This window comes from Scylla paramamosain, chromosome 30 (assembly GCF_035594125.1).
Source record: "Scylla paramamosain isolate STU-SP2022 chromosome 30, ASM3559412v1, whole genome shotgun sequence".
In the NCBI taxonomy this organism is placed as follows: domain Eukaryota; kingdom Metazoa; phylum Arthropoda; class Malacostraca; order Decapoda; family Portunidae; genus Scylla; species Scylla paramamosain.
The window spans coordinates 16046615-16071614 of NC_087180.1; the positions used below are offsets into that span (position 1 = coordinate 16046615).

Genomic DNA, 25000 nt, shown 5'->3' on the forward strand with positions numbered 1-25000 from the left:
CACGCGGAGGTGAAGAGAAACTGGAGAGAGGGATGAAAGGAGAGAGGGAGAGGACGGGGGAGAGTATGGGAGAGAAGAGGGAGGGACGATGAAATAGAGGAGAGAACTAGACTGATATTAATTAACGCAAGGAGTTTAGGCCTGATATTAATAAAACAAGGAAATACCCAATATAGGAAGAATGAAGGGAAGGAGAGAAGGAATGAAAGATGAAGAAGAAATGCCAATAAATAAAAGATTCTAGACTATATATAACTGAAATGGAGGAATGATAAGATGAAAGGGTAAGAGAAAAAAGGGATAATCTGATATTTCAAAACAAAAAAAAATCATCCATCAAAGAAAACGAGTAGGATTTGCGGGAGGGAATAGAGGAGAGACTTAGGTAAACTGCCTCGGCTCAGCACTCATCCCGTTTTTTGTTGCTCCTGAGCCCGCGGTTACTCACTGGCGAGGACCGTTTTCTTTCTCCAGTATTCCCTCGGTCACCATCTATCGGGCCGAGAGTCAAGAAGATGAGCGTTAAATTGCGTAAGTTATTCTCTCCACGGGTTTGTCTTGGGGTGGGCACTGACTGAGGTGGTGGTGGTGATGGTGGTGGTGGTGGTGGTGGTAGTCTTACTATTGGTCACAGCAGGAGAAAGGACGGGCAACTGAGAGAGAGAGAGAGAGAGAGAGAGAGAGAGAGAGAGAGAGAGAGAGAGAGAGAGAGAGAGAGAGAGAAGCGTCCCATGATATAGCCAGGATTTGAACGAGGACTCAGAATCCCACCAATAAATATCCTCAGAGCCCCCCCAAAAAAAAAATAATAATAATAATGAGGATAAAAAAAAGAAAAGAAAAACTTGTATAATTTGAAAAGACGAATAAGAGTACCAGAAAACAGGGAAATCTGCAAGAAGCCATTAGGCCTACACGTGGCAGTCCCTATATAAAACAAGCCTACCTATTTCCACCTATCATCCCCATCCATAAATGTATCTAATCTTTCTTTACAGCTCCCTACTGACTCTGCACTATATATTTCCAGATTAATTAAATACAAGGATTAAAGGACAGCAGGCGAGTGAGAACAAGTGAGCAATCAACATAATAGTATAAAGTTCTCACATTATAGCAAAAATTGTGATAATATAAAAAGACAGATTTATATGCAAGTTAATTGAAAATGAAGATTAAAGCAGAAGAGGTGAGTGAAGGCAGGCAGGAATTTACACTCGTACAAATAAGTTTTCACCTTATAGGAAAAAGTTGGAATAATAAGAGATGATGATATAAGAAGATAGATGCACATGCAGGCTAATTAAATAAGATTAAAACCACAGCAGAAGATTAAAAACAGGCAGGTATCTACATACATACACACATGCATATTAACAAGTCCTCACCTTAAACACTAAATTATAATAAGCAAATGCAGGACAAACAAACACGAAAATTAAAAACACAGCAATACATTCGACAAGACAAACAACAAACACTCGTGCAAAGAAATTATGGCTCTTAAAATAATAACATATATACGACAAGGTGACAAAATAAATGCGCATGTAACTTAATTAAATATGGAGATTAAAAGAGAGCAACAGGTGCATGAAGACAGGCAAGGGGTCACAACTACACCTGCAACAAAGGACACGTCGGGAAACAAAGGGGAGAGAAACACTGAGAGGAACTGAGAGGGGAAGAGAGAGAGAGCGAGAGAGTGAGCGGTGAGTTTGAGGTGGAGGTTTGTGAGGGAGCGTGATGAGACTGACAGTGTGACGCGTATGGTGGAAAGTAGGAGGGACAGATCAGGGGGTGAAAGACGTGATGGACGGGGACACGGGGAGTTAGCACTGTAAGGGTTACATGTGAGAGAAGAGAGTGTCTCGAGGGTACGAAAACATTTGAGTGGGACGAATGAAGCGTAAAGGGAAAAAAATCTGAAGTGAAAGACATGATGGAGAAGGTGAATGTACTTTTGTAAGGTTTATGAGAGGAGAAGGGGAAAGTGTCTTAAGATTACAGAGGACGTTTATTTGAGTTCAAATAATGGAGGGTAAGGGACAAATCTAAATTGAAACACAAGATGTAGGAGAGGGGGAGAGAGCTTTGTAAGGGATATGAAAATGAGAAAAAGGGAAGCGTGTCTTAAGTGAGACATTGATTTAATTTTAAAGAATGGAGAATCAGGGACAAATCTGAGGTGAAGGACATGATGGCAGAAGACAAGAAGAATGAGTTCTGTAAGACTTAGGAAAATTAGGGAAGAGAAAAGAGTCTTAAGAGAATGAAAACATATATTTGACAGTAAAATTTCGAGTTTCAAGGACAAATGTGAGAATGAAAGACATGATCTGCGAGAACATGAAGCGATAAAGGTAAATGTAAAAGAAGAGAATATTTGAGAGGGAGAGAAAAGAAAATGCCTCACGGAATTTGAATACATGCAAGAGAACATGCATTTGAGAGTGAAATATGAGGTAAGACAGACAAATAAAAGAAAATTAAAGAACGACAGACAGGTGCAAGGAGAGAAATGCAATGTAGACTTATAACAGAACAGGAAAATATTCAGGGGGCTTCAAATGAACGTATAAAAACATGCATTTGAGAGTGAAACGTGAGATGTGAGAGACAAAGAAACGAATATAACAAAAACACAAAATAAAAAAAAAAGACACGAACATGAGAGGAAAGTGTAGCTTGCGAGTGAAAAGTGAAAAAAAAGAAGTTAAAACCAAAACCCAGATGGAAAAGGGGATACATTGATAGAAGGGGTTTTTAAAAAATGATACGTAAAATAGAGGAGAGTGCCTGATTTAAAGGCAGCACATGTCAGTAAGGCAACATATATAGAGACATGAGTGAAGGGGCAGGTGAGGGGCAGGTGTGGACAAGGAAAGGTAAGGCGAAGCTTCACGAGTCCCCAGCCTCCAAACTTTTAGCTCCATTTAAGAGTAATTAGGGAGATTAGGGAGGGCGGCAGAGAGAGAGAGAGAGAGAGAGAGAGAGAGAGAGAGAGAGAGAGAGAGAGAGAGAGAGAGAGAGAGAGAGAGAGAGAGAGAGAGAGAGAGACGACCCCACTTCCTCTCACCTTCAATTAGACAGTTCACAGTGAGATTATGACTTCAACTACTTCCTGTCTATTGTGGCGAGGCATCAATACCTCCTCCTCCTCTTCCTCCTCCTCCTCCTTGTCTTCCTCTTCCTCCTCCTGCTCCAGTTCACCCTCCCCCGCAGCATCCGATTCTCTTTATCTTTATCCTTGGCAAGTTCCTCTCTCTCTCTCTCTCTCTCTCTCTCTCTCTCTCTCTCTCTCTCTCTCTCTCTCTCTCTCTCTCTCTCTCTCTCTCTCTCTGAGAACTATACTTTTAAGAAGAGAAATACGATGCAAGATGGAGAGATAGATAGATAGAGTGAGAGAGAGAGAGAGAGAGAGAGAGAGAGAGAGAGAGAGAGAGAGAGAGAGAGAGAGAGAGAGAGAGAGAGAGAGCAGCAAAATGTCACCTGTCACTATGATTTTCTCCTACGACCTCACCTATGTTCACTCTCGCCTTTGCTGGCTTTCCTTCCTCCTTTAAAATCCCCTCCTATTCTCTCTCTCTCTCTCTCTCTCTCTCTCTCTCTCTCTCTCTCTCTCTCTCTCTCTCTCTCTCTCTCTTCGGGATCTCAGCTATCACTACCTTACATTTCTTTAGATTAGTGTAACTTCTTGCAAACAGCATCGTGAGGGCCAAAAAAAACCTCTGCGTTTTGTTCCTTCCTTCCTTCCTTCGTGTTCCTTTGTTTTCCTCTAGCTCTTTCCTTTGTGTTCCTTTGTGCTCCTCTTGTTCCTCCCTTTGTGTTCCTTTGTGTTCCTCTTGCGAAAATGTTATATTGGCAACTCCATTCCTTGTTAATTAATACTCTCTTGACACCTGTCCTTTCCTCTCTCTCTCTCTCTCTCTCTCTCTCTCTCTCTCTCTCTCTCTCTCTCTCTCTCTCTCTCTCTCTCTCTCTGTCTCTCATTGTGTAATTGGAAAAAACACAGACGCTGTCCACCTCCTGACGTCATTATCCCGGACTGAAAGCTGACTGGCTGGCTAGTGGCGAGCGTGTAGGAGTATCAGCCAATGAAAAAGCAGCTCTCTCCTCTCCTCTCCTCTCTCTCTCTCTCTCTCTCTCTCTCTCTCTCTCTCTCTTGATAGACACACAGTAATAATAATGAGAGAAATGTTTCATATAAAGGGAAAGAAGACTCTCTCTCTCTCTCTCTCTCTCTCTCTCTCTCTCTCTCTCTCTCTCTCTCTCTCTCTCTCTCTCTCTCTCTCTCTCTCATCAACACCCGGTAAAATATTCACAACACAAACCAAAACCTCCAAGCATATGAAGCAGAACGAAAGGACATGAATTATCAAAGAAAAACTCGGGCAAACAACTCTCAGAAAGACACACGCCGGGCGATGCCGAAGGGAAATGAAATGCTTCGCTCACTTCATCTCCCGTGTGTCTGCAAGGAGTAAAAATAGCAGCAGTAGATGTAGTGGTGGTGGTGGTGGTTTGTGGAAGTAGTAGTAGTAGTAGTAGTAGTAGTAGTAGTAGTAGTAGTAGTAGTAGTAGTAGTAGTAGTAGTAGTAGTAGTAGTAGTAGTAGTAGTTGTAGTAGTTAACAAAAACAACAATGATAATAATAATAATAATAATAATAATAATAATAATAATAATAATAATAATAATAATAATAATAATAATGCAAGTTTCTTTTTTCCACAAACCTTCCATCCTGTCTGCCTTTTGATTAATCTTATTCTTCTTAGGGCAACTCCTCCTCACACACACACACACACACACACACACACACACACACACACACACACACACACACGGACGAACGCAAGAATTGAAGACAAAAATATGCAAAACACGTGCATGATTAGTTTGGAAAAGGTGATGCTATTTGAAATTTGCATGAGAGAGAGAGAGAGAGAGAGAGAGAGAGAGAGAGAGAGAGAGAGAGAGAGTCGTCACTATCAACTCAAACATATCAACAAACATTCCAACCTTGCTTTTCTTTCCTTTCCACTCGATTATTTCCTCTCTCTCTCTCTCTCTCTCTCTCTCTCTCTCTCTCTCTCTCTCTCTCTCTCTCTCTCTCTCTCTCTCTCTCTCTCTCTTTCTCAGCTTCCACTTGTTTGGCCACCAGATGGAGCGGGAGAGGAAAAAGGTCGCTTGAAAATTCACACGAAACACGAAACAGTCGCGACTCAGCGAACAAAAGTGTGTCATTAGTTGCCATTTTCTGAAAGTGCAGCGTTGAGAGAGAGAGAGAGAGAGAGAGAGAGAGAGAGAGAGAGAGAGAGAGAGAGAGAGAGAGAGAGAGAGAGTGGGGGGAAAGAGGTGGTGGCGGAAGTTGCCATTACCTTCAAGATATTTTTAATCTGAAAGTAATCTCTCTCTCTCTCTCTCTCTCTCTCTCTCTCTCTCTCTCTCTCTCTCTCTCTCTCTCTCTCTCTCTCTCTCCATATTTATCCCTCTCAGAGTTCCATTTTTATATTTCTATATCCTTATTCTTCTCCCTCCTCCTCCTCCTCCTCCTCCTTCTCGTCCTTGCACCCTGCGGGGAATAACAAGAGAAAATACGAAAAAGAAACGCAGAATAAAAAAGAGAGACCGCGAAGACAATGATGCGAAAGAACGAGAGAGAGAGAGAGAGAGAGAGAGAGAGAGAGAGAGAGAGAGAGAGAGAGAGAGAGAGAGAGAGAGAGAGAGAGAGAGAGAGAGAGGGGGGTGAGGGATGGGAGGGGGGAGCGCGGCCAGCAAGCACCTCGCTTTCCTGCACAAGGTGCAGGACCGGGCGGCGAGGCTCATCAGGGACAGTGAGCTCGGCCTTAACCCTGCACTGCTCACCCTCCAGCACCGGCGGGAAGTGGCGGGTCTCACCGTCATGTTCAAGGTGCAGCAGCAGCGAGTGGCTCACCTGCGGGCTCTCCGGCAGCCTGCCCGACAGGCCGAGGTCACCACCAGATCCGCCACGCGTGCCCCTGGGGAGCTTCCCTCGGCCCAGGTGCAGAACGTGGCACCAACAAAGACAGTTCCTCAATACGTACATCGGCTGATGGAACGCGTTTTTTTTGTCGTGCAGCCAAGTGTGAATGTGTGGCTGCTACAGACAGAACAGAGACATGCTATCAGACAGAAGGCATTAACGGTGACTTCAGCCTAAATTGTTGGATTAAGTATGTCACATATATGTGCAGCAACTCTGTAAATTGATATAAATTTGTATAAATAAAAGAGAGAGAGAGAGAGAGAGAGAGAGAGAGAGAGAGAGAGAGAGAGAGAGAGAGAGAGAGAGAGAGAGAGAGAGAGAGAGAGAGAGAGAGAGAGAATTTATGTACTACCCACCATCCAGTGCAAGTTATCTTTATTTTAGCAACAAACAATTTTCCACCTTACGCTATAGACTCATAATGTCAATTTTCCAAATTGTAACTCGCACCTTTAACTAGAGGGCGTTATCTCTGTCTTGTCCTCCTATATTTAGCACCTATTCCTGTCGCCTTGTATTTATAAAGGTCAATATAACACAGGGTCTATTTCAAGACAATACTTTTTGAGTCAATATTTTCTCCGTTATATTTAATTAGTCAAAAAATGTCGAGGGTTTTAATTTTAGCATCAGTTTATGTTGCCTTGTATTTTTCAATATCACATATAATATCCAGTGTATTTTCAAAGCTTTTATATATAGTTAGTTTTAATAAAGGGACAGAAAGAAATCAATACACAAAAAAAGCAAAGGATGACTGGAATGGACTCAGTAATCAGGTTGTTAGTGGCGAGTCAATAGGGAGCTTCACATAAAGGAAGACCTGGTAAATTTATGCATAGGGATGATAGGTGGATAATGGTAAGCATGTTTTATAGGGAGTCTGGTACGCGTAGGTCTGACGGTTTCTTCCAGCTTCCCTTATTCTTTTACGTTCATATTATGTTCTACTGTGTCTAATGTATTTCAGGGTTTCAGAATAATGCATCAAGTATAATTTTCCCTTCGTTATGAGTAATTAATTTGGCTGTCGTGTTTCTAATATTAGCATCTATTTATTACTCCTTGCATTATTAACAACTAGTAGAATGTTCAATGTATTTCAGAATATGCCCAAGTTAATATTCTCCTTGGTATATCTGATTAATTAATGTCTTGTTTCTTTATATAAGCGGGGCACTGGCCTAAGGCAACAAAAAGAAGGAAAAGGAAAGGCCTATTGAGGTGCCATTCCCTTAAAAAGGTCAAAAGGATCATACAGAATTGGAGGATAAGTGTCTTGAAACCTTTCTCTGCTTCTAAAATTAGCATTTCTTTCTTATATTTTGAACATTTAATAAGCGATTGATTGTAATTCATTTTCTTTATGAATGTGCTTCTAGTTTTAGTTATTCCTTTTGATATCTTTAGTTAACCAGCTTCTTTTGCTTATAATATTAGTAGATACTTCAATTTCTTTACACCAAATATAATCAAATATAATACACAATGTTTTTAAAGAACTTTAAAAGAACATATTAAGGCTAATTACCGATTACATTAAAGTGAATTGCCGACTTTTAACATTATCAACTACTTCCGTCACCAAGTATCTTGAATTTTAACAATTATCTATGTCACATTATATTCCTGGCAAATGAAATATCCCACGTGTTTCTGTAATTAAGAGCCTCAAGGTTTAATATTCCGCAACGTGTTTCATTAATTCCTTTGATTAAATGCTGTTTTGTGCTATAAATATCAGCATCTACAGCATCCAGTATGTTTTTAAAAGTAATTATAATATGTAAAGTATTCTTGCATTCCAGGACAATGAATCAAGGTTAAATATTCTTTGATACGCCTCATCAATTATTGTGTGTCGTCTTGTTCTTTTAATATCAACGTTTATTTATATCCAGTATGTTTTTAAAGGTAATTATAATATGTAAAGTATTCTTGCATTCCAGGACAATGAATCAAGGTCAGATATTCTTTGATACGCCTCATCAATTATCGTGTGTCGTCTTGTTCTTTTAATATCAACATTTATTTATATCTACTGTGTTGTTAGAGGTAATTAAAGGTTATTAAAAAATTCAAAAGTGTCGCTGCATTCCAGAACAATGTATCAAGTTAAAATATTCTCTGATACGCCTCACCAATTGTAGCACACTTTCTTCTGCATTAAATATCAACATCTATTTATGACCGAAATTCAAGAGCAATGCATGGAAGGTAAACATTCTCCGCTACCTGATTTATCGCCCTCTTGTACTTGAAATAATCATCGTCTATTAATATCCAGCGCGTTTTTAAAGTTAATTATGATATCAAAGGTGTTTTTGTATACAAGAACAACGCACAGGAATTATTAATATCCAGTCCATCTAATTAATTCCTTTTCCCCGTCTTGTCTTTTTTTTTTTTTTTTAATGTCAGCATCTATTTATATCTAGCGTGTTTTTAAAAGCTAATTGCAATATCAAAGCAATTCTGTATTCGAGAACAATGGATCAAAAGTCAAGACTCCTCAGTATGTTTTTTTTTATTAATTAATTCCAGTTCTTACCCCTATGCTTTTCCACATCGCCAAGTTAATAATAACACGAAAGATGTTCCTCTATATAAAAAAACAATACATCAGGGGTCAATATTCTTCCCTATGTCTAATTAATTATCTTACATCATCATATCCAATTAATGTCGCCAGTTATGTTAAAGCTCATGACAGTATCAAAGGCGCCACTGTACACAAGACCAGTGCATCAAGGCTAATATTCTTCAGTCCATCTAATCAATTGAAGTTCTCCGCGCTATGCTTTCCATATCTATGTGTTCTGAAGCTAGTGGGAGTATCAAAGGCGTCCCGCTACACAAGACCGGTGCACCAAGGCTAACACTCCCTCCTCTGTGCCTGAGTCATAGCTGTGTATACGTTTTCCACGCCAGCAATATTTAGGCATCAAATTTTATGGGGTCTGCTTATCCGCTTCTATTAGACCATTGCGCGATCTGACGGTGCATTTAGTCCGGAGCTTTTCAATGAATAGATTAATGCCAGTGCTTAACTTTTTTTCCCCTCCGTGTTCGTGTTGGCAGCGAATGGCCGCCACACGGAAATAGCGAAATCCCCCAGCTAGGAAATTCCGTCCAACATTCAGGTCACGGAATTAATCAGTCGCTTATTTATTTCATGAAACTCAACACTGAACGATGCAGTGCAATTGTGCCCCAGAGAGAGAGAGAGAGAGAGAGAGAGAGAGAGAGAGAGAGAGAGAGAGAGAGAGAGAGAGGGGTGGGGGTGGAGTATTGATGAACTGATAAGCAGACTAACAGGAAGAGACACAAACAGACAGACAGATAAACAGGCAGGCAGAAAAAAAGGACAAAAGACAGACAGACAGACAGACAGACAGACAGACACAGAGACAGATGGACAGCCAAGCAGACAGATTAATTACCTTTTACTTTTTATATATTTTATCACATGTAACGATAATTAATAACCCTTTGGCCAATAAATTATCAGTAACACAGCAGAGAGAGAGAGAGAGAGAGAGAGAGAGAGAGAGAGAGAGAGAGAGAGAGAGAGAGAGAGAGAGAGAGAGAGAGAGAGAGAGAGAGAGAGAGAGAGAGAGAGAGAGAGAGAGAGGGGGGGGGAAGGGACGGAGGTGGAAGAGAAAAACAGTGAAATATTATTCCATATGTTACAATAAGAATATCTGCCCTAATGGTATGGAAATATTACTAAGAGCAACCCTAGACAGGTCACTGGTTAGATTAGGTTAGGTAAGGATAGGTTAAGAAAGGTTAAGCTAGGTTAGGTTAGGTTAGATTAAGTTAGGTTAGGTTAGGTTAGGTTAGGTTAGATTAAATTAGGGTTGGTTAGGTTAGGTTAGGTTAGGTTAGGTTAGATCAAGTTAGGGTTGGTTAGGTCAGGTTAGGTTAGGTTAGGTTAGGTTAGGTTAGATTAAGTTAGGGTTGGTTAGGTTAGGTTAGGTTAGGTAAGTTAAGTTAGGTTAGGTCAAGTTAAGATAGGTTAGGTTAGGTTAGGTTAGGTTAAGTTAGGTTAGATTAAGTTAGGTTAGGTTAGGTTAGGTTAGGTTTGGTTAGGTTAGGTTATGTTAGATTAAGTTAGGGTTGGTTAGGTTAGGTTAGGTTAGGTTAGATTAGATTAGGTTAGGTTAGGTTAGGTTAGGTTAGATTAAGTTAGGGTTGGTTAGGTTAGGTTAAGTTAAGTAAGGTTAGGTCAGGTTAAGCTAGATTAGATTAGGTTAGGTTAGGTTAGGTTAGGTTAGATTAAGTTAGGGTTGGTTAGGTTAGGTTAGGTTAAGTTAAGTTAAGTAAGGTTAGGTCAGGTTAAGCTAGATTAGATTAGGTTAGGCTAGGTCATGTTAGGTTACGTTAGCATTCAGGTAAAGAAAAGCACCTGAGGCAATTACCGGGCTGGCAGGTACAGCGTTCATTCGTCAACCGTGTGTACGCTATGGGCTTTAGTTAGTCAGCCTCGTGGGGGAGAAGTTAATCACTTTATTTTCAGGTAGGGAGGTAGATGAGTTAACTTCTAAGCCTCCTCCTTCCTCCGGGTCCAAATTAATGCCTGTCTTAATCATGTGCTGCTTTATAAGACGCGGTGATTGATTACAGAGCTTAAGGGTCAGGGATCGTTTAGAAATAGAGCAGGTAATGGTGCTTATTTTTTTTGTTTATGTGAATAAATGGTTTATCAAGAGCTACAGTATTGATAATAATAATAATAATAATAATAATAATAATAATAATAATAATAATAATAATAATAATAATAATAATAATAATAGTAATAATAATAAACAAATAATTTCTGTTCCTTAATTAAAAAGCGAATACAAAAAAGGTCTCCAATTTGAGTTTATGAACTACTATTTACTACTACTACTACTACTACTACTACTACTACAGCAGCAACAGCAACAGCAACAACAACAACAACAACAACAACAACAACTACCACCACCACCACTACTACCATCACACAACCACCACAACCACCACCAACCAGACCAACGACAACAGCGGATTCACGGCTAATAATAATAATTTTTCACTCTACCTGTACCAGCGGCCCCCAGGTGCACCTCGCCCTCACCTGCGGTTAATTAACTTCATTAGCCTCACGTAGTACCTGACCTTCCGGCCTGCCCCTTTAGCTTTTTAATCCCTAGTTCACTTTAATCTTTGTAATAAGTCTCCAGCTGTCACAGAATCCCTCAATTTTTACATATATTTAATTTTTTTCTCGTATTGATAATTGTGGTTTGCATTTTCTGTGTCTATATTATGTACTGTTTATATGCTATGTCTGTCAGTCTGTATGTATGTCTGTTTATGTATATCTATGTATCATTTACGTCTATAGCTAAGTAATTTTTTTCATTGTGGATATATCATTGAAACGATATATCCAAGTGTGTGTGTGTGTGTGTGTGTGTGTGTGTGTGTGTGTGTGTGTGTGTGTGTGTGTGTGTGTGTGTGTGTGTGTGTGTGTGTGTGTGTGTGTGTGTGTGTCTATCCACTTAACTGTCTAGAGTCACACAGGCAATTTCCACATAACCTCCCAATCCACTCTCCTTCCACTAGTCAACCATCTACTCCTCCTTCTCCTCCTCCTCCAGCAGTTTTCTCAAGCTTAATTTCAATTTATATGCTAATCCAAGTGTGTAGAGGATTCGATTCCCTTTTGCAAGACGGAATAGGGTGTCAGGGAGGATTACAGGCAGTATAGGCGATCCACTGCAGTGTTAAAGAAGAACCATTGCAATATTCGTTTGAGTTCTTATGAGTGGTGCGTAGAAAATGACCACATTTAACTCTTGGATGAAAATTTTTAATCTCAAAAATTTTTGCTTTTCCTTTTACAGGTATGGACCTTAGTTAAAGAAATATAAAAAAAAATATAATAAAAACTTTTATTTGGCAACTGGAGCATGTTCTTTACATAAAGAAGCACTGCACATGTGTTAAATATTGATCGGAGTAGTGAGGAGTAGTGTGTAGACCAGTGGTTCTTAACCTTGTCGGAGGCACTCAACCCCTCAAGTTTCATACGTGTATTCACTGAACCCTTCGTAGTTGGAAATATAAAATAGTGCACAAAATGAACCATGCACACACACCTCCGCCGAACCCATGAGACTGACTCACCGAACCCCTGGGGTTCGATCGAACCCAGGTAAAGAACCACTGGTGTAGATAATAAACCATATTTTACTTTTTAGAAAAAAAAGACACTGAAAAAAGTTTTCGATTCATATACACTTTTTATATCAATATTCTTCTAATTTTTTATTATTCAATCATCTCTAATGTTACAGAAAAATTTTTAATCACAAAAACTTTTTGATAATTGGGATATGTTCCTTACTTAAGAGGTTCCTGTCCCCTATGGCTGGATGTGGATGTGTGTGGAGCCATGGAGGGAAGATCGAGCAGGGAAAGAAGGAGAGAAAGAATGTTTGAAGAGGATTTGGCGATGAGAGAGAGAGAGGAAGAAAGAGAGAGAGAGAGAGAGAGAGAGAGAGAGAGAGAGAGAGAGAGAGAGAGAGAGAGAGAGAGAGAGAGAGACTACTACTAAGACTACTACTACTACTGCTACTACTACTACTACTACTAGTACCACCACCACCAACACCACCAGCGCTACTACCACTCAAGTCGCTGGAGAATCCTTTCTTGTGTTCTTAACCAAACCTGGCAATCATAATGGAAATGAATATGCGATGAGCAAGATATATAAAAGCTGGATGAATATGGAAGAACATACCAGGTGGAAGAAATATGTCAAAGAGGAGAAACAGAGAGGAGGGAGTGGGAGAAGGGAAGGAGAGAGGGAAAGGAGGCGAGAGGGGTTGATAAATGAATCATGCTGCCACGAAATTAAAAATGTATGAATTAATGCATGCTAAAAGAAGAGGAATATGGGAAAAATACATCGATAAACTTAAAATGCATGGAGTTGCTGAGAGAGAGAGAGAGAGAGAGAGAGAGAGAGAGAGAGAGAGAGAGAGAGAGAGAGAGAGAGAGAGAGAGAGAGAGAGAGCAAGAAAAACATTGAACTGCTGAGAAATGGAGACGCAAATTGACACAAAGACAGCCAAGAAAGAAAGAAAGAGAGAAAAGAAAAGAAAAAAGAGAAAGAGAAAGACGCTAAGATACTGACCACGAAAACAACATACAAGTCAACAGCTCAGTAATGAAGTGTCAATTGAAACAACTCCCCTTATCCCTTTCCCTTTCCTCCCCTTCTCTCCCCTCACCACGAGGCAAGAGTGACTGGTCAAAGCCAAGAGCACAAGACAGATTATGATGAAGGAAAAAAGAAAACTAGATAAAATAAAAAAAAAGAGGGAAGCCGGGTGTAAGGAAATTATAGGAGGGGAAAAAGGAAAGAGGAATGAAGAGTTGGTGCAGGAAAGTGAAATTGAGGTAGGATGAAATGAAGGAATGACAGAGAGGAGGAAAACTGAAGAAAGGTAAGGTGGACATGGAGTGGGAATGAAAATAAAGGGGAGGAAATGAAAGAGGAATACGAGGAAAAGATAAAAAAATAGGTAGTAAAATGAAGACAGAAAGAGAGTTTTGATAAAGGATGGAGGAATGAGAGAGAGAGAGAGAGAGAGAGAGAGAGAGAGAGAGAGAGAGAGAGAGAGAGAGAGAGAGAGAGAGAGAGAGAGAGAGAGAGAGAGAGAGAGAGAGAGAGAGAGAGAGAGAGAGAGAGAGAGAGAGAGAGAGAGAGAGAGAGAGAGAGAGAGAGAGAGAGGGAAATTGAAAAGAAGTAAAAAAAAAGATGGTCAGATGGGGGAAGAAAAGGACTTGATAAAGAGTGGAGGAATGAAAGAAATAGAGAGGAGGGAGAGAAATTGAAAAGATGGAAGAGGAGAAAAATGACAAGAGAGAGAGAGAGAGAGAGAGAGAGAGAGAGAGAGAGAGAGAGAGAGAGAGAAATATATACACACCTGGCGTTTCACCTTTCGTCCAATTTGCCCAGAGTGATTTTTCCTCGTCTTTCTCTCTCTCTCTCTCTCTCTCTCTCTCTCTCTCTCTCTCTCTCTCTCTCTCTCTCTCTCTCTTTCTCTCTCTCCTTCTCTTCTTCTTTTCCTTTCACCCTCTTTTTCATCTTCAATTGCTCTCTTATTCTCTCCAATTCAGTCTATTTTTTTCCTACGCCCTCAAAAAGAATAAGTGACGTAAATATGAGATACGTTTCTGTGTTACTGTTATAAAAAAATATGAAAGGTACAGACATTTATATTACGGCCTAATTTCCTGACATCAGATTTCCTTTTTGTTCTTTTGTGGTGTTTTTTTTTCTTTATTCCTTCTTTCGTTTTTTTTTTCATATTTAATTCCATCTTCGTTTTTCTTTAACTTCTCCTTGTTCGATTAATTTTCTCTTCTTCTTCTCCCCTTTCGTTTTTTTTTTTTCTTTCTTATTCACTTGTTTCTTCACTTTTTTTTTTTTCATTTTATACTCGTCTTTTTAACTTATGTTTTTTTTTCGCCTTATTCCCTCTTTCGTTCTTTTACCTTCTTTTTTCTTCCTTATTCACTTTTCCATATTTTTCTCATATTCGTCTTCCTGAACTCTTTTTTTCTTATTCATTTGCCTTTCTCCTTATTCCCTCTTTCGTTTTTTTCCTTCTTTATTCACCCCTTTCTTCATATTTCCTCGTATATTCGTTTTTCTTAACTCTTCCCTCTTCCCTTCTTCACTTTTTTCTTTTGTTTCTTTCTGCCGTTTCCCTGTTACTTCATTTATCTTTTGTCTTCCTTCCGTCTTTCCTTCTTTCTTTTTATCACTTCTTCCTTCTTCATTTGCTTCCTGTTTCGTCATCTTTCTTTATTCTTTCATCCTACCACCCATTTACTTATTTCTTTCTTATTCCTGCTTTTTCATCGTTATTATTTTCTTTATTCTTTCTTTCGTCCTCTATTTGTACCTCCTTCCTCTTCCTCTTTCATATTTCTACCTCCGTTCCTCTTCCTTACTTTCTTCCTCCTCCCTCCTTACTTCTCTCATCTTCTTCTATCTTTCTTCCCTATCTCGTCCCTCTCTCCTTTCTCCTTTTTATCTTTCTCCTCCCTCCTCCTTCCTTATTTCATCTCCCTCCCTCCTCCCTCTTTTCCTTCTCCCTCCGTCTTTTCTTATTTCATCTCCCTCCCTCCCTCCTCCTTTCTATCTACTTCTCTCCCTCCTTCCTTCTTTCATCTCCCTCCTCCTTCCTCCTTACCTCTTCCCTCTCTCCCTTCTCCTTCCTTTCATCTCACTCTCTCCTTCTTCCTCTCATCACCCTCCTTCCTCACTCTCATATCCTCCTCTTCAGACTCATTACGAAAGGTGCTTCAGAAGTAATTAATTGCCTTATTACTCAAAACAAAGGTGAGATACACACCTTGCACCTGGCGAAACATCTCCACAAATTACGCCTCCAGGTAGTCACGCATACCGGTAATTGTCTGTGTGTCTATGTGTCTGTGTGGGGAAATAAATAGACGAGAAAAATAAAGAGAAGGAAAGGAGGAAGAAAGGTAAAAGGAAACAAACCAAGAAATTATTATCGAGGAAGGAAACTTGGAAAAGAAAATAGTAATTGGTTTTGTGTACTTGGTGTGTGTGTGTGTGTGTGTGTGTGTGTGTGTGTGTGTGTGTGTGTGTGTGTGTGTGTGTGTGTGTGTGTGTGTGTGTGTGTGTGTGTGTGTAACAATCATCATTTTAAAAGAAAAAAACTGACATTCTATGGGTCTACAATTTTTTTTATATTTTTTTCTTGGAGATGGAATAGAATAAAATAAACTCAATTGAATTTTGGACAATGCGGTCAATTTGGGAAGCGCCACGCCCTTTGTTTTGATGTGTCCCCGCGGTGACGTCTGGCGAGGCAGGGCGAGGAGGGGGAGGCGGAAGGGGGTGGGGGAAGGTAAAGGAGGGGGGTCAAATGTCATCATAGCAGAAACGTCAAATCCCTGTTTGTCTGTCTGTCTTTGTGTCTCTGTTAGTAAGTGACAGAGAGAGAGAGAGAGAGAGAGAGAGAGAGAGAGAGAGAGAGAGAGAGAGAGAGAGAGAGAGAGAGAGTGATTTAATTAGTGTCTCGAATTATATACTCCTTTCATGTTTACTTTTCCCCTTGTCTGTCTGTCTGTCTGTCTGTTTATCTGTCAGTCTGTCGATCTGCCTATCAATCTGTCTCTATGTGTGCCTATTTGCATGTTTCTCTTTGTTTATATGTATGTATGTATGTATGTATGTATGTATGTATGTATGTATCTGGCAATCAGCATCTGTATATCTGACAAGCTGTTTATACGTATGTCTGTTAGTCTGACATATTGCTCTCTCTCTCTCTCTCTCTCTCTCTCTCTCTCTCTCTCTCTCTCTCTCTCTCTCTCTCTCTCTCTCTCTCTCTCTCTCTCTCTCTCTCTCTCTCTCTCTCATTCTCCAGTAATGGAAGGATATGTAACCTGGCACCTCCTTCCTTCCTTCCCTCCTTCCAGCCATTAAATGTTTCCCGAAGGCTCAATGACGCCCCTGTGTTTTTACGGCTTCTTTTTATTTGAAATGGAGAAGGGAAATCTAATCTTTACTCTCCCACTCTTCCTCCGTAACGCCAAGAAAGAAGAAGGAGAAGGAGGAGAAGAAGAAGACGAAGAAGCAGAAGAAGGAAGGTAGAAAAGTGAAATCAAGAAGACTGATTAACTTGATGCTAAGAAAAAATAAAGAAAAAAAAATGAACGGGAATACTAAACTGAAGATAATAAACGAGTCAGATCATTATTTTTTTGTTCAATTTCTTTTACTCTTCCCTCCAAACTGGTAAGAAAGAGAAGCAAAGGATGAAGAGGTAAGATTGAGAGATGATGAACTTGATACTAGAAAAAGTGGAGAGAGAGAGAGAGAGAGAGAGAGAGAGAGAGAGAGAGAGAGAGAGAGAGAGAGAGAGAGAGAGAGAGAGAGAGAGAGAGAGAGAGAGAGAGAGAGAGGGGGGGAGGAGAAGAAAGCATGTATATAGAAGGGAAGGAAAGAAACAGGAAAGGAATAAGATAGGAAACGAAAAGATTGAAAGGGAAGAGAAGAAAAGGAAAAAAAAGGAAAGGAAAAAAGAATTGAAATAAAGAAGAGAAGAAAAGAGAAGAAAAGGACACCCAAAGAAAAATAAATAAGAAAAAGAACAAGGGAAAGGAATAAAAGAGACTAAAACCAAGAAAACAAATCAAAGAAAAGACAAAAAAGAAAACACAAGGAAAAAAAAAAGGATTGACGAAGTTACGGTGCCACAAAACCGTAATCACGTGGCCGAAATAGCATTATGGGAAAGCTCTACTTCTCCCACCATGAAACAAGTGCCGTGAAAGGAGATCGAACCCACGTCCTTTATACCCCCAAACCGAGCAATATTCCACAGAGCCAAGTTGCACCTGATCACGAAACATAAAAGAGACAACATGAAAAAAAAAAAAGGTGAGAAAGGAACAGCAGAAGAGGAAGACAAAATAGTAACGAAAAGAACGAAACACAAGGAAGGAAAACTGAAGTAGCGAGAGAAGGAAAAGAAAGAGCCGGTGAAATTAAGGAAAATAAAAGTGAGACAAGACGAAAGACAACAAAGAGGGTAATAAATTGTCTTTGGCCTTTACTGAAGGAGGCAAGGAAGGAAGAACAAGAGAAATGCTGATGGTAGAGACACGAGGAAAAGAAACAAAAAAAAAGGAAACACTAGAGGTACTGAAAATAAAGCTGGAACAAGAGGAAACACAAGAGGAAACACAATAACGAGAGAAATTAATTGACTCTTGCCTTGACTGAAGAAATGAAGGAAGAACAAGAGAAATCAATTGTAGTGACACAAGACAAAGAAAGAAACAGTGGAATTGCAGAAAATAAAGTTGAAACAAGGCTAAACAAAACAAAAAGTGCAATAGATTCAGTGTCTCGTTGTGACTGAAGGTAATTGTGGGAAGAAAGAACGATACAAATGATGATAGTGGAGACAAGAGAAAAGGAAAAGGAAGGAAAGAAAAAAACACTGAAAATACTGAAAATAAAACTGGAGCAAGACGAAATACAACAAAAAAAGTAATAAATTGTCTCTTGCATTAATTAACTGAAGATATTTATAGAAAGAAACAACAATAGTAATGCAGAAATAAGAAGAAAGAAAAATTAAAATAGAAGTACTCAAAATAGAACTGAAACAAGACCAAACACAACACAAAAAGGGTAATAAATTCAGTCATGCATTTATAGGAAGATAAATAAATAAATAAATAATAGAAACACTCATATTAGCGAAATGAGAAAAGGAAAGGAACAATAAAAACAACACTGAATCTGAGAGAAGAGGAAACACAACAAAGACAGCAAGAAATTCAGCCTCTTGCATTGACTGAGGGAAAAACATAGGGAAAAAAAGAAAGAGGAAAACAACAGTAGCGAAACGAGAATAAGAAAGAAACACACCAAGTACTGAAAATAAAACTCAAATAAAACTGAACAGAAGGGAGAAAAAAACACATCAAAGGGAGTAATAAATTCTGTCTCTTCCCTCTTTGCTCCTCCGCACCAGACGCTGAAGTTCCCGCTACCAAACTGGCAAGAAAATACAAAACCTTTACGTCTCCAGGAATACCTAGCAACTCAAAATACCCGCAATTCCTCTCGAGAATCGCAGGAGTGTTGCACCGCCGGTCATTTGTGTTGCAACCCGCGGCAATACGTGAGAGAAGAACAAGGCGGCGGACGAGGAAATAAGAAGGGAGAGAATACACTAGAATACAAAGGAAAAAATGCGTAGGAGGAGACCGCTGGGAATTTAAAGTCTATAAGGTTGATCTCTGCTGACCTAACTACTACTACTGCTACTACTTCTACAATATGAAAAGAAACTACCGAACGAAGAGAGAGAGAGAGAGAGAGAGAGAGAGAGAGAGAGAGAGAGAGAGAGAGAGCATTATGACAAAGAAAACAGGAGTCACGCCCATAAACGGCCATGCAATCATAGAAAGTGAGGCGAGTTGAAGGGAAACTGCTCCAGAATTATTTATGGAATGGAATTAACGGCGGAGAGAGAGAGAGAGAGAGAGAGAGAGAGAGAGAGAGAGAGAGAGAGAGAGAGAGAGAGAGAGAGAGAGAGAGAGAGAGAGAGAGAGAGAGAGAGAGAGAGCGTTCTTAGTTTATCCTAACAAAGATAAACACAGAGCGAATGAAAGAAAAAAACTTTTGCTCCAAAGAAAACGAAGAATTGGTACACGAATGAAAAGATAAACAAAGAGGAAAAACGGAAAGGAAAAAAGACCAGAGGGAAAAAACGAAAATAGACAGATAGATAGATATAAAAAAGAGATAGATAGACATAGATAGATATAAAAATAGATAAATAAAAGATAAATAGAAAGAAAGAGATAACAACTGATTAGAAAGTTTGAAATAATAGAGAAAATGGCTTGAAAGACAGAGAGAGAGAGAGAGAGAGAGAGAGAGAGAGAGAGAGAGAGAGAGAGAGAGAGAGAGAGAGAGAGAGAGAGACTTTCTATGAACGTTTCTAAATCAACAACAAGGAGTAAGAAGTGGAAGAAGAGAAATAGGAGAATCAAAACGAAGAAGAGTGGTGTAGGAAGACGGAGAAGGAGGAGGAGGAGGAGGAGGAGGAGGAGGAGGAGGAGGAGGAGGAAGAGGAGGAGGAGGATGTAGTATGACGGACAGAAATGGAGAAGCAACGTGTTTACCTAGACTGTTTTTCCTCGCTGTTTGAAAGTGATGCCGGAAAGCGGAGAGGAGGAGGAGGAGGAGGAGGAGGAGGAGGAGGAGGAGGAGGAGGAGGAGGAGGAGAGAGAAGAAAAAGAAAAGGAGAGGAAGAGGATAAAATGACAGGAAGTGAGAAGAACAAGAAGAAAACAAAAAGAAAAAGAAGAAAGATGAAACGAAAAAGAACATGGAGAGAGAGAGAGAGAGAGAGAGAGAGAGAGAGAGAGAGAGAGAGAGAGAGAGAGAGAGAGAGAGAGAGAGAGAGAGAGAGAGACCAAAGTAAAGATTTAACGAAACCAAAAGAATCTCGGTAAAGTATAGAGGAGGAGGAGGAGGAGGAGGAGGAGGAGGAGGAGAGGTGGAAGAAAAATTAGGAAGAGGTCGAGAAGAAGGAGAAGAGGAAGATAAATAAACCAAACAACAATAATGATTACAGATAGGAGAGGGGAGAGAAGAGAGAAAAAAAAAGAGAATGAGGAAAATAGAATCAAAAGGAGGATAAAGATTAGGAGAGGGAAAGAGAGGAAAAATGTAAAGTTTCAGCGGAAAATGGCCTACTGGTTTGAGAGACAGCTGTTGTGGAGGAAACTTTGACGGGAGAGAAAGGGGAGAAAAAAACAGAGAGAGAGAGAGAGAGAGAGAGAGAGAGAGAGAGAGAGAGAGAGAGAGAGAGAGAGAGAGAGAGAGAGAGAGAGATTAAAGCACCTGTAATCTATCTTGTTTTCACACTTGTTTCCTCCATCTCCCGTTTCCTCCACCTCTCTCTCCTCCACTGCACACTTTTCTCTCCATCACACTTTCCTCTCTCCTTCCCTTCCGCACATTTTCCTCCGCCTCTTTCCTTTTTTCCTCCTTCCACTCTATCTACCAAGCAGCTAATTTTTTTCCTCTCTTCCTCCTCTTCCTCATTCTCTTCTTCCTCCTCCTCCTCCTCCTCTTTGTCCTTCTCTTCCCTTATCTCCACATCTGTCCAAACGTTCTTTCCATCATCTCTTTAATCTCTCTCTCTCTCTCTCTCTCTCTCTCTCTCTCTCTCTCTCTCTCTCTCTCTCTGCTATTTTTTCCACTTGTTTTCGTGTTTAACTTCTTCTAACTTGTCCTTTGTTCCCTTAACAGTGAGAGAGAGAGAGAGAGAGAGAGAGAGAGAGAGAGAGAGAGAGAGAGAGAGAGAGAGAGTACACAAGAAAATACATCGTAGCGGAGAAAAATTAATGCGTTAATTAGTTTTCTTTGATTCATTGCTCTCTCTCTCTCTCTCTCTCTCTCTCTCTCTCTCTCTCTCTCTCTCTCTCTCTCTCTCTCTCTCTCTCTCTCTCTCTCTCCCTTCATCTACATAGATTCGAATGGAAAATGGAAGAAAAAAAAGCAGAACAGGATATTTTTAAAAGACTTGTATGGAGACAGGAGGAAAAAAACATAGGAAAGAGGCAAGGAAACTTTCTAAAATGGATTGAAAGTTACCTGATGGGAAGATGGATGAGAATTCTTACGGGATAAGGTTCCAATATAAGAGGAAAAGCGTGTTCCAGCCGGGGGAGTTTTCCAGGAATCTGTGCTGCAACCTGGAACAAGCTTCTGGGTTATGGAAGTGAGCTAAGTATGTTTATCAAAATGTGTAATGACACTGGAGGAAATAAGGAAGACTGAATATTCCTGCAGAGACTGAAAGAAAACGGTTGTTCCAGGAGCGGGAGTCTTCCAGGAATCTACCTTAAAAATGCTTCAGGTTATTTGATTTTTACTCCTGCCAGACTAAAATAAGCAAGACTATTGATGCATATGAGTATACCAGACAAATCAAGGATCTCAGCGAACATTCCACAAGATGGTGAGAGGGAAAGAATGCCTCAGCCAGGAATGCGCTTCTGGCTTATGGAAATATTGCGCCGGACTAAACTAAGAGAGTCCATCAATACGTCTGAGGATGTTGAATAAAATAAGTAACTATTGATATCCCTGCAAATGGTGGAAGTAAAAGATTGTTCCAGTCGGCAGAGTCTTCCAGGAATCTGCCTTAGTCCTGGAATATGCATTTGATTTGACTTTCACTTTTACCAGAATAAACTAAGCATATTTATTATCATGTCTCAGAATGCTAAACAAAAAAGACAGTTTTATTGATATACCTGCAAATGGTAAAAAGGAAAAGATTGTTCCAGTCGGCAGTGTCTTCCAGGAATGCCAGAGTCCTGGAATAGACATCTGATTTATCTCACAGTAAACTAAGCATGTCCACCTATGTGTCTGAGGATGCTGGACAAAGGAAGCAACTATTAAATATTCATACGGATGGAGAGACAGACAGAAAAGAATGACTCTAGATTACAAAATATTCAAGTACTGAAAAAAAAAACGGAATAAAAACGTGAAATTTAAACCGCTTTTGGCATTTAGTTCTGAAAAATAAGGAACTAAATTACAAAAATTCACGTGCAGCAGCAGAACGTGGATTAAAAAAAAGACGAATTTGTACCTCCTTGTGGATTTAGTTTTACGCTGGGAAGAGATAAAGAAATGTTAGGTTCCGCAGATGGAAGATGACTGGTAAATAAGAGAGGCAGATCAAAAGGCCAGAGACGTATTCCAATTATAAATGTGAAAAGTCCTGCAAAGACCCCGGAAAAAAAAAAAAAAAAGGTAAATGGGTCACTTTTGAGAATTGGTTTTACGGTGAAAATTGAAAAGAAAAAAAAATAGAAGAAAGGTTATATACTTGAAATGGAAAACAGAAACAGCTGGTGATGGAAGATGGGAGGAACGAATAAGAAAGAATAAGAGAGGTATGAGGGTTACTCTTTGTAATGAGTTTTATGCTGAAAATTGAAGAAGAAAAGAAACAGAAGAAAGGTTATTCCTGGAAATGGAGGGCAGAGAAACAGCTGGTGATGGAAGATGGGAATAAAGGATAAGAAACAATAAGAAAGGTGTGAGGATTATTTTCTGGAGTTGCTTTCATGGCTAAAATTGAAAAGAAGAAGAAGAAGAAGAAGAAGAAGAAGAAAGGTTACGTTCTGGAAATGGCGGACAGAGATACAGGTGATGATAGAAGATGAGAAGAAAGATAAGCAATAAAGTGAGAGAAAGGAAGGACAAAGGTCTGTTGATTAAATATTAGTGTTTTTTTTTTATGTGCAAAGGAGGCCACCCAAAGGGACAATAAAGGGGAAAAGAAGCTTAATGATTTTCCGCTTTCCCTCTCCCTCTTTCCTCCGGCAAAAATATACAAAGTAGAGAAAAGAAACCAAAAATGAAGACCGGTTTAACTCGCAAGATGATCAGATACTTCTCTCCTGAAACAGTCTGACTTACTATTACTAGGAAAAAGTCATACACGTTTCGAGGGATACGAGAAGTGCTCAGGAAAGTGTTTACGAATATAAGGAGTGAAAAAAAAGCACAGTCTTGCATTCCTAAACGTTTCAGCGTCGAGCCTCAACCAGTTTTAGGTCTTCATTGGAAGTTCCTGGGATTTTCAAGGGTGCTTTCATGACTCTGGTGATAGTTTAAGAGTGATTCTGTCAGGGAGCTTTCATGATTCCAGTGATAGTTTAACAATGATTATGCTTTTAGCGATAGTTTAACAAGGACTCTGTCAAGGGTACTTTCGTGATTCTAGAAATAGTTTAACAAGCATTCTATCAAATTTCCCTTTTATGATTCTATTTATTTACTTATTTTTTTATAGTGACAGTTTAACAAGGACCCGCAGTAATGGTGTCTTCATGGCTCTAGTGATAGTTTAGCAAGCATCCTACATTGATGGCACCTTCATGACCCTAGGGATAGTTTAACAAGGACCACGCACCACTAACAACAAAAAAAAAAAAATGCACCCAGGAGAACGCGATTAATTATCTCCGTGGTCTTTCAAATTAATCCTGATGAGAGAACAAAGAGAACAAAGCTCCCAAGAATGACCTCCTTTGATATATGAAAATGTGGCGAGAAAATTAATGAAGAAAAATAAAAATATATATATATATATATATATACAAAAACACAAAGAGTAGACATGAGGAGTAATATCAAGAAATTATATCAAAGGTAAAGGATGAGAAAGTATTGGAAGTCTAAATTTGTCTTTATTGCGGGAAGGAGAACAAAGGGGAGATCCAGCAGTGGCGGTTAAGGCAATAAATGGATCAGGGTCAGGAGACAGAGAACACTTCCCGCTGATGGATAATGGAAGAGCAAGAAGGAATGGATAGAACCTTCGGCAGACTCCAGCCTGTATTGTTAATCACTTTAATCCCTCATATCAAGTATTTTCAGAGTTCTTAGAGATGATTTGCCGGGTTCATATATGTGTTTTATCCAACTTTTTTTTTTTTTTATTCATGAAAGAAAGGCACCAGTCAAGGGCAACAAAATTCATTAAAAAAAAAAAAAAAGGCCACTTAGGCGCCATTCCCCCCTTAAAAAAAAAAAGAAAAAATCAGAAATGATCACCAAAAATACAGAATGTTTGTTAATCGATCAGTGGTCACGAAAACACGCTTCAAACTTGAAAACTCCAATAGCTTCCACCGGGGGCTATTAAAAGTTGTGGAGATGTAGTAAAAAAAAAAAAAAAAATGAGAATAAGGTCCAGTAGGTTTATGGCTCCTCCTTGTGTCTTTAAATTATGAGTAAATAAATAAATAAACGTCCACCTCCTGAATCCCTAAAATAAAAATAAAAAAAATAATAAAAAAAACGAAGAAGTAATATATGTTGATGTGAGTGACGATTAAATGTAGGATGATTTGTATGAAAAAATAAAAAGAACTGGTTAAAGTGTAATAATAAACAAAAGACTCTCTCTCTCTCTCTCTCTCTCTCTCTCTCTCTTTGTGTCATCATGGAGTCATTTAGTGGCATCGCCTCAATTAATGGCAAAGCAATTAACTATCACTCTAAACTATCGAGAGCTAAGGGCGTTAATGAGAGAGAGAGAGAGAGAGAGAGAGAGAGAGAGAGAGAGAGAGAGAGAGAGAGAGAGAGAGAGAGAGAGAGAGAGAGAGAGAGGCTAACTTTTATAATAATTAATGCCCCTATCTCTCTCTCTCTCTCTCTCTCTCTCTCTCTCTCTCTCTCTCTCTCTCTCTCTCTCTCTCTCTCTCTCTCTCTCTCTCTCTCTCTTATATTACCGCTGCCATATATTTCTTTTTGCGTCCGACATTCTCACTTTGCTGTCTTTTTCTTCCCTCTGATTTTTTCCCTCTCTCTCTCTCTCTCTCTCTCTCTCTC

At 39.5% G+C, this 25000-nt stretch overlaps 1 long non-coding RNA gene across 1 annotated transcript in view; it reads right to left on the bottom strand.

Annotated features, from left to right (window-relative positions):
• LOC135115909 (uncharacterized) overlaps positions 1–25000 on the bottom strand; it is a 106728-nt gene that overhangs the window by 34650 nt on the left and 47078 nt on the right. The gene's annotated exons all lie outside the window — the stretch shown is intronic.